Below are 10,335 nucleotides of genomic sequence, written 5' to 3'. Positions count from 1 at the left end.
CTCTTGCATAGAACACAGAATTTCATCAATTTTGTTTTTCCGTTTCTGTACAAACAGTATTCCATGCACTTTTTGCACTACAAAGCAATTTGCGCAAATAATAAATTACCTTCCTAATTGATGTCCGCCAGCAAAGAATGACTCATATCGCGTCAAAGACCAACTCCCTGCCCAGACAGCAAAATCGACATTGAATCAATGTAAAAATGACGGATTTTGCTGCCTGGGTGGAGAATGGAATTTTAGCGCTGTCGCGTAATGAATAACAAACACAAAATGAAACCGCACGCTAATAATAAACTGTCAATCAAGCTATTGAATATCAGGAAATTTCTTGCATTTTATAACTGGCTGTGACAAAAGGTTTATTGTAAACTTCACAATTATCGGATACCAGCATAATCGGAATTAAAAGTTAGGGCAAGAAAAAAAACTGAAAGTCAAGAAATCTCAAGTTTCTAGCGTCACTGCTTCTATGTGAAATTGCTGAATTAGCAGAGGGCGAGACCATAAGGTCTACGCCAGTAACAGATACGGTTAATGCAAGGTTGCATGAAAAAGGTGTTTATTACAGTGACGAAAAATCATAATTTTGTATTTGTAATAGAAGTAATTCGCAAAATCTTTGAAGAAATGGTTTCAAAGTTTATTTGTAGCAGGATAATTCTCATTTTCTTTTCCAGACTGTTGTAATCAATGTAATTCTGAGTTTATCCATGGGAGATACTTTCAGAGCTTTTTCAGTGTGATTAGTTCATTGTTTATGGGAAAAAGTTGCTTGTTAGAGTTAGTTACGTGGCTTCAGCAACCAACCTTTTCCACTAGACATATTGGTTTGGACCAGCTATTGGCAATTTATCCCAATGACATTATTATTTTTAGATGGAGTACGAAGAACGCATAACTTGTCCACAGCAACAAATTGAAATATCCATGCCGCTATTTCAGACTGGCTGAAATACGCAAGAGATAGGGATTGAGAAGTTTGAGAAGAGGAAGACAGGAAATTTGATTTAATTTGCCTCATGCCCTTTTCTAGACCGCTGTTATATTTAGCATGTTTTTTGTTTTTGCTGTGATGGTTAGAAATAAAAACAAACTTAACTGCCATCTGTCCTACTTTTTGCTTGTATAAGTGCCTTTTCTAGCAATGTTGTACCGAGTGGAATGCTAGTAGGCTATGGTAGGTGATAAGGTTTACTGCGAATTGAGGCCTCGATCCCACGTCTTCGTGGTCATCATTTTCAGCATAGATTAACTCGAAAAAAGTGAGTTAACAACACGCCATCATGTGGTCAAAGTTAAGAAACGTTTTCGGTTTGGTGAGCAAATGATGGCCAACGCTAGGCCCACGAGTAACCAAATCGTTTTCGCCACAGAGGGGATGATTGTAAATTGCGTCTTCCACGTCGACCCAACGAAAGCGTTTTGTCGTAGGTTGGCCAAAAGTGCACTAACGTTGGTTCTACGATTAAACAACTCTTTTTTGCCACAGTGAGGATAGTTGTAGGCTAAATTGCGTCGTGGATCCCACGTCGAACCAACGAAAGCGTTTGGTCGTCAGGTTGGCCAACAGTGCACCAAAGTTGGGTCTACGATTAGCCAAGCATTTTTTTTTGCCACATTGAGGATAGTTGTAAATTGCGTCATGGATTCCACGTCGAACCGACGAAAGCGTTTGATCGTAGGTGGCAAATGGTCGGGAAAGGATTGGCCAACAGTGCATCAACGTTGGGTCTACGATTAGCCAAGCCTTTTTTCGCCACAGTGAGGATAGTTGTAAATTGCGTCGTGGATTCCACGTCGAACCGACGAAAGCGTTTGGTCGTCAGGTTGGTCGCAGGTGGCAAATGGTCGGGAAAGGGTTGGCCAACAGTGCATCAACGTTGGGTCTACGATTAGCCAAGCCTTTTTTCGCCACAGTGAGGATAGTTGTAAATTGCGTCGTGGATCCCACGTCGAACCAACGAAAGCGTTTGGTCGCAGGTTGGTCGCAGGTGGCAAATGGTTGGGAAAGGGTTGGCCAACAGTGTGCCACCGGGGGATCGACGTTTAACCAACCGATTTTTGTGACTGACGATTCGCCCAAGGTGGCCCGCTGGCCAAATTTGTTACGCGCCAACGTCGGAAACCAACGGAGGGCCCACGGGACGTTTCCGATGGTCTAACGTTGGACCAACGACACGTTGTTGTGCGGGTATGTCTACGCGAAATTTGGCCACGAGAGTGAGGGAGCACTTAGATTTAACTAATTTGAACAAGCAAAGTGCCATTAAAGATCACATATTCGATTGCCACACATGTTCAAATAACAAACCATCCTTGGAGTCGTTTAGAATTATGCGTAAATGTTCCACCGAATTCGACACTAAAATCCACGAGGCTTTGCTAATAAAATCATACAATCCTCGCCTCAATACACAGTTGTTTGCCTCAGGCGCTTCTTATTTACTCAACGTCTTTTCTTGATGCGTCATATGATGCGTCTTTGCCTCGCGTAATTTAAACGCCATGTGATGTGCCTTTCTCCTATGCTCTGCCGTTTCATTTTGCATTTCGTTTTTCAATTTCAGTGTTTAGATCAGTTATTCATTTTCATTGTAGATATGATAAGCAGTTATTTTTTTTTGTTACTTGATAAGGGCTAACGTGTGTATGGCCGAAAACGTTTGTAGCTTATAGTTTATGTTCAATTTTAATGGATTATGTTAAATGCCCTGTGGTTGCTTGGTTGTATATGTCTGTGGTTGAAGAAAGTAACCTCTTTAACAAAATTGCATTAAATAAAATAGGCCTAAATAAATAATTACCACATTTTTATAAGTTACGTAAAATAGACGTTATCACAGCGGCACCAACTTCGGCCCTTCTAATGCTTTGAAATAAGGCAATCGTTGTGAGCTTTTGTATCCCTTTCTTTAAATATATCCTTGTTCAAAAATTATTTATTTCATGCGTAGGCTATTCATCTGAGCTCATTTCGTCTTTATAGTATGAAACTGGTTTCTTTCTACTGTTGGTTTGTGTTCCGGACAATTTTCAAATCGAACGTCACATAGAACCGTTGTCTACAGCACCTGACGTCTTACGTCATGGACTATTGCTAGAAATAGGCAAAGATTGCATCACCTCTGGTCACACCTGTGAAATATTACATCATCGTTAAATCTTGAATTACGAGATATAGTGTAAGCCAAATTCAACAGGTGTTTGAATAGCTTCATAATGCTTATATCGTTATTACGTCACAGAAGTTGCTTACGTGCGTTTCAAATATTGCAATCTATTCTCGTCATTTTAAAATTGTTGCTTGAAAAGTTGGTCGCATATTTAACTGTTTTGCTTAGTGCTTGCCAGCTGGACAAAATTTCCGTTCTTATCTCAGTAATTTGTATTGTAGTGACAAGTTTTAGTGGCGTATCGTGTTGTGTTCCAATTTCGACAGCCTTGAGGCTATTTTTACAAAAATACAATTCTTGAATAGACGTTTTCAGAAGAGTGTTTCTTTCGGTCATTGCATACAGACGAACGGATCCGGAAATCTTATGTTACAATTTTCCCACGAAGAAATTATGGTTTACCGTTGTGACCAGTTTGGACAACTTATCATCATCCGCTTTTACAATCTACTTCTATACTACTTAATTCTGATTCTTGCTGCTTTACTCTATTCATTTTATCAGTATGTTTTTGTGTTGTGCCATCGTTGCTGAACAGGTTGTGTTAACCTGTTTTAGTCACCTTGATAAAGTCAGTCGTGCTGACTGACGAAACGTCGGAAATACAAAAGCTAGTTATCATCTTTAACATCACGAGGTAACCTAGTAGGCTAAATGGTCACCAGAAGAACGCAAATTAATTTTATTACCAAATGCCTGGTGAACAGTCTCACTCTGTTTTTACTACTTCTATTTGTTGCATCTTCCGCTTTCTGGACCGATGCTGTTTTGACGTGGATTGTTTTTGATGTGATGGTCAGAAATGAAAATTACTGGACTGAAGGGAACACTCAAAGTGCCACATGTCTTTTTTGCATTTTAAATTTTCTTGCTTATATTTTCAACAGGATTTAATTTAAATTTAGGCTTTTCAGCAAAGGCTTATTTGGTTTCCAAAAATTTACTGTAAAACCAATGTGACATGCTGATTTACAAATTCCACAAGAAATAAGCTACTTTGTGGTGTGGAACAGTTATTGTAGACAGCTGGATGGGTGTTCTGACTAAACTGGGGAAGGTAAAAAAAACATACAAACGTTTAATCAAAACTAGACCAAAACTACAGTCTCACGAAACACACCAGGGGGGAGCAGCGGGCTGAAAGCACCCAGCCTCAAGACAATCTACAAATACAACGACGAAAGCAGCATGAAAGCGAGATACAGTAACTACAAGGGAAATAAGGTAGAAGGCGACAGACAGGTAGATGCAAGTAGCCTATCCTAAATACAAGTGACATGGCGGCTTATATCAGACCAACGGGGCAATAAGAGCAGCAACACGACAAGGCCAATAGGGAAGAGAGCGGCTGACAAGCGAATGCAAGTAACATACCGGCTTATATCTTACATGTCAGTGAAGCTCATAGCTACTCGGTAACGTTAATGACGTAAAGGAGGGATGAAGGGAATCTATATTAGCCTAAATGTAGTAGGCTACGCTGATGAAGGAGTAAAGCACCATCAAGAATGATTCAGAGTGTGAGTCCTACCTTACGGGTTAAACAAGCCTCTATACTGACAGTGGCTGAAAAAGACAAACAAGGCGCGTCGTGCACAAACGACGCCTGCAGATAACAATGGTCAGACGAATCCTACGCGAGGGAAGCAGGCTGCGACCTACGGAGACTACAGTAGGCTACCTATGTAAGCTATAGAACTGAGTAATGAATGAATATATGCAGTTTTACGTCTTGTCCAGGACGGGGAGCTAGACAGAAGGTGTGCCGCAAAGCCTAAACAAAACACGCACTACAGTTAGAACCCCGGAAAGAGTCATCCAGACATGGATGAAGCACGCCGTCATGACACCCCGATTGCGAGCCACGTGTGAGGCGACAACCAAGGACGGCTAAAATAAGGGGTGCGAGTAGGATTATGACCACAGCAATAAAATAAAAATAGTATTCAACCATTATAATTATAACTTAACACAACTTAACTCAGGTGTAATACGTCGTTGATGTGAAAATAGTCGTCATCAAGCCGTCGTCGCCTGTCACGATTTCTTTCTATCTCTTACCAGGAAAAAGACTTAGAAAGGTTCAATGACGTAGTTCAATGGGTTATAACCGAAAAGCAGTCAATTAAATGTCGAATGGTTTTACTAGTGAAATGATAATATAACTTCTTGAAGGACTTTAACGAATGGCTTCTCAAATAACCCTAATTTCGAACACAATTTATATCAGCACCAATTCTCATCTACTTGTATTCGATTTCTTCAACTCTCAATCAACAATAATTTCTGCACCAACTATCAATCTACAACTCATAACACAACTCTCATAATCAACTCATAATAATCATCATCAATAATAATCATTACGCAAACTACACCACTATTTATAGAAAGTTATTTCGGTCTAGTAACACCGAGAAGGTTACGTAATGTTGCATCACACGAACTCATCGTTCGGTCACGTTGCACTGAGCGGCGTAAACAAGCAAGTTTAAAAAAGACTCTAGATCTGCACGTAGCAATTGAATGACCTAGAATACACGTTACATAATACAGATTTCGTAATCAGAGGTTACTTCAGGATAATGACCGATGATAACCTATAGCATAAGAATTTTACAATCAAAACAGCACGCTCGATCGAGATACAAGCAGCCCGTCGCAAGACCTCGCACATTCATTGTGACATCGCCAAAGGAGCATTTACCCTAGTAACAGAAGTTGGTCACTGTTTCAATACCATAACAAAAACGCTCTTTGTAATCCCCAACTGAATGTTTTCTTTTACCGGTATCACATTTCCCACAAATAAAACAATTTGCCAGTCTTTCTGTTGCTCTCTTCGTATTGACACATCTGGTATGTTACCACTTAGGCTACTTACCCCACTAATTGATATACTCAAAAAAATATAAAAGTTTTGTAATTGATGAAAATAAGACAAAATAGTGAAGAGTATAATCCAATGGTTCCCAACCTTTTTGACCTTGCGGCACCTTATCAAATAGGTAAATAGTTTGCGGCACCCTGGCAAAACTGGATCAATTTTATGAGGTTTCTGTATTTCAAATAACTGTATGAAATAACACGAAATGAGTTGTAGCCTACAGTAGGCTATAGTGCGCGTGAATAAATGTAGCCTATTTATTTAAAAGTCAGGGTGAAATTTGGGCTTGACTTCTTGCACAAAGTCTCTTAATATCTGGGGGCACATTCAATAAAGCCACCCGCATTTCTTCCTCGACTATAAGCAGTCGTTCTCGTTTTTTAGTTTTAATGTTTGATAATACGGAAAATCCACTCTGATATAGGTATGGCGTGGAAAACTGCAGCAAAAGCACAATAGCTTTCTTTCCAACGCAAGGATATCAATTTTAAATTTTTATCCAGAACTCGTCAAATCATTTTATCCAACAAAAGTTTATAATTTTACAATGGTTCGCAAACAATCGTGCAATTTTGTAATCGTGCTGGTTCATACAATCCGATAATCCATCACTGCAATTTAACTTTGTGCGCCGTGAAACGCAAAATGAAGTCATGAAACCTGGCGATAATGATGCGTTTGGTTTGGTTGATTTTGATTCTTTATCCTCGGACTGACAAAGCCTTGATAGGTTGTTTCTGGTAGTTTCGCATACTTGTGGAGGCTTTTGACACAGGGCGGGTTAATGAGATTGGCAAAGTGAAGTTTTCCGATTGTTGAAGTGTTGTTGCCGGGGAATTATTCCAACCATTAGGTGCCGCTGAATGCAGAGCAGTCCTAAGAATGCGTTGCTCAAGTGCACACCCCGAGAGTCGAACCAGCGCCGCGTGATCTTGAGCCGGGCGCTTAACCAATCGGGGCGGACTTTTTATGGAAAGAACAGCAACGAGTCAAAATCTCTTTCACGCTGTTTTTCCTGGGCAAGAAAACATATATAGGCTTACCGCGGATTAGAGTTAAAATAAATAAATAAATTCTGCACTTAACGGGTTAAAGTTAAAGTAAAGATTGGGAAGCAGTATTGCAATATCTCGCGGCACCCTTGAGCATTGCAATTGGCACCCCAAGGTGCAGCACCACCCCAGTTGAGAACCACTGGATAATCCAATATAATGTAGGCTACGGTGATAAAGTCCAGTGTAAATCTACAACAAAATAGTTCAATGTAAATCCAATGTAATTCAGTGTAAATTTAAGAAGCCTAGTCTAACAATTTACAGCAACAAAATCACGTGGAAATTACCAGAGGGTTCATCTGGGTACCAAACCGGCAACATGCTGGGCCCCAACTAGGCTGCCCGATTGGGTCCCAGTTGAATTTGTCCATCGGCTCAAGTTCCTATACCCAACTGCTGAGCAGCCTAGTTTGAAAAGTTTGAAGAAAAAAAACTTCCGAGCAGTATCGAACTGCTATCTTTTGTAATATGGGTCAAAGACAGATCACGTCAAAAAAACTTTGAGTTCAGTGGTAATTATGAAAGCAGCTTGTCTTTGTGGTTAAAGGAAAGGCAGAAAAAGAAAATACATTAAAATACTGCCATGATAACAAATGGTGCATTAATTTAAATTAAGACTAGCTAGTAGCTACTAATATCGTGACCTAATGTGGGAAAGTGAACTCAGCTTTAATTTTGTAAAACGTTGTTGTAAAAATGGGCTGCCCAGACTGAACCCACGTGAGATCTTACATTATGCCTTGTAACAATATTGGCAGTATAAAACCAACACTGACAAAGATGTTTTTATACAGCCAATAAAAATATATTTGTTTGGTAAAAACATTTTTTTAATGTTGGGCACCATATAACACCCATATTTGGATGACTTTACAACTGGGCTACCCAGACTCAACCCACATTAGTGCTCATAACTCCTGCTTTTTTTAAACTAAAAGAAAATAATTAGAAGCTGAAATTAAGAAATGTGGATCATTTTTTGACAATTACCGTAAATAAACATAAAAATTGGACTTATGGTAACATATTTATGGCCCATAAATAACGCACATGGTAGCCTATGCCCACAAGCCCAGGTGCCCACTTGAATTTTCACTGGGCGCCAGTTGGGCTTGCTGGCCGAGATAGGTTCCATACTTCTCCTACTTGCAAAGAACTCTGCACATTGTCAGTGTCGTGATTTAAATATTTTCTTGTGGTTTCCTCTTCCATTGGCCTCGTGTTAGTTTTGCTTTGATGATGTCGAGATATTACTTTCCATAGCATACAGTGGTGCCGAAGTTAGTTGAGGATTGGGGGGGATAAATCAAAATTTTATCAAATTTTAGACAATTTTGAACATTGGGGGGGATGCATACTTTTATACACAATTTTAGTGGTTGTGGTAGGCCTATTAGGTTTATTAAACAATCACCGGACCTCGGTAAATTAGCTGCTAACAGCATAATACACAGACAAGAAATAGTGGAGATAAAAGCGCTACCTGTGCTCTTGTGAATGACTGCTGCAAGATTAAGAAACAAGCAAAGAAAAATTGGTACCTCCAGCTGGATTCGAAGCTATGACCTTCCAATGAATACTTAGTTTTTCCAAAAAAAACAACAGAAGTTATAGGCTACTTTTCTTTTTACCCTCTCCTTCACTAGAATCACTACACTTAGTGCGCTATAGGACAAAGTCACTAGTCAGGAGACTGAAAACAATCGAAGCTACAGAAGAACATTTGCAAATTTATGACAAAAATGCTAACTTTCAAACACATCACAAGAACTTGTTACAACCAAATTGCGTTTTACGGTAGTGCTCATTGAAAATACATTAGCACTGTCATTCATGCTGATGTCATTAAGAATATTTTGGTCAATGTTGCAAACAATGCTAGCATTTAACCTTTCCTGTCCCAAAGTATTTCTCAGTCAGGTTTTCAATCTACGAAGATTGGAAAACGACCTCTCACAAGCAGCAAAGCTTACCGGGCAAAAAGAGGTTCTTAATCAGCTGGAGTATTTGAGAATAGAGAGGTTTTTTTCAATTCGGACAATGCCTGGTAAGCTCTTTTGGCATCGTACAGAGATTTTGGTGCTGTTGCCTTGCTGAATGAATCAATTTAATAACTCATCGATTGTCTATTCAGCTCTGGATAATTTTTGACCATTTCAGGAACTATAAGCCGGTCTTGAAAATTCGTGCAAGTTCTTTATACTTTGCCAAATCAGAATTCAGGCTACTTTCAAACCTCTCGGTCAGTTCAGACATAACTCTGTCCATGAACTGATTGTAAAGTATTTTATAACTTAATGCAGTTGAGTGTCTGCAGTAGCTGCCATCGAGCCTCCACCCAATCTTTCAGGGACTCTTCTTTGCCGTGGTGCTTGCAAATAAAATTAGCAGCAAATTTTTCCGGAATACCTTCAGTGAAGGTCCTTAATTCATTGTCTAGCGTCAAATCCAAGACAATTAGAACTGTGATTAAACATCAATAAAAGAAAAACAACAGCAATTCGAGATGCTTACAAACAACTAAATCGAAGTACAACTTCATAGCAACTAATTTTTTCTGAATTACCGTATTGGGGGGGATGCTGCCAAAATATTGGGGGGGATATATCCCCCCATCCCCCCCTACTTCGGCACCACTGATAGCATAGCTGAGGTCTGCAAAAAAGTGGAAGCGGCAATAATTAACACACGAACGCGAAGGAAAGTGTGCTCGAAAAATAAATGATTTCAATCAATCATCAATCATTTTATTTTTCGTCATTAACGCGTCCGGGACGAAAAAGATACTAACTACAAAAAGCAATGGCCGAGTGGTTAGCGCGTTGGGCTCACAGTCGAAAGCCTGCATGTTCGACTCCAGCCACCCGCACTTGCTGTTGTTTCTCTAGGCAAAAAGGGAGAAGCGACAAAACACGAACGTTAAAAAGTAAAAGGTGTCTGAGAAAAAATAACTTTACATAAAAAAATAGCTCAATGAATGAAATAAAATTTAAATTATCAGGCCAATCCGATTTGCAAAATCTGTTTTTTTTTTCGCTTTTTGACGTATGCCTCAGCAATGGAGTTATGTAACAAATACTGACCTCGGTTGTAGAGTTCAAAGGTTACATTTCGCGGGAATAAGTAAAGTGGCGTGAATGAAGATCTGGGTCGCATTTTGGGCTTTGTTTTGATACTTCTAGTTTAAGCTAATTACCCTCTATAAAACGTTGCT

This window comes from Aplidium turbinatum, chromosome 13 (genome assembly GCF_918807975.1).
Source record: "Aplidium turbinatum chromosome 13, kaAplTurb1.1, whole genome shotgun sequence".
In the NCBI taxonomy this organism is placed as follows: Eukaryota; Metazoa; Chordata; class Ascidiacea; order Aplousobranchia; family Polyclinidae; genus Aplidium; species Aplidium turbinatum.
The sequence above is the reverse complement of the archived record's forward strand: the minus strand, read 5'-3'. Positions refer to the sequence as shown.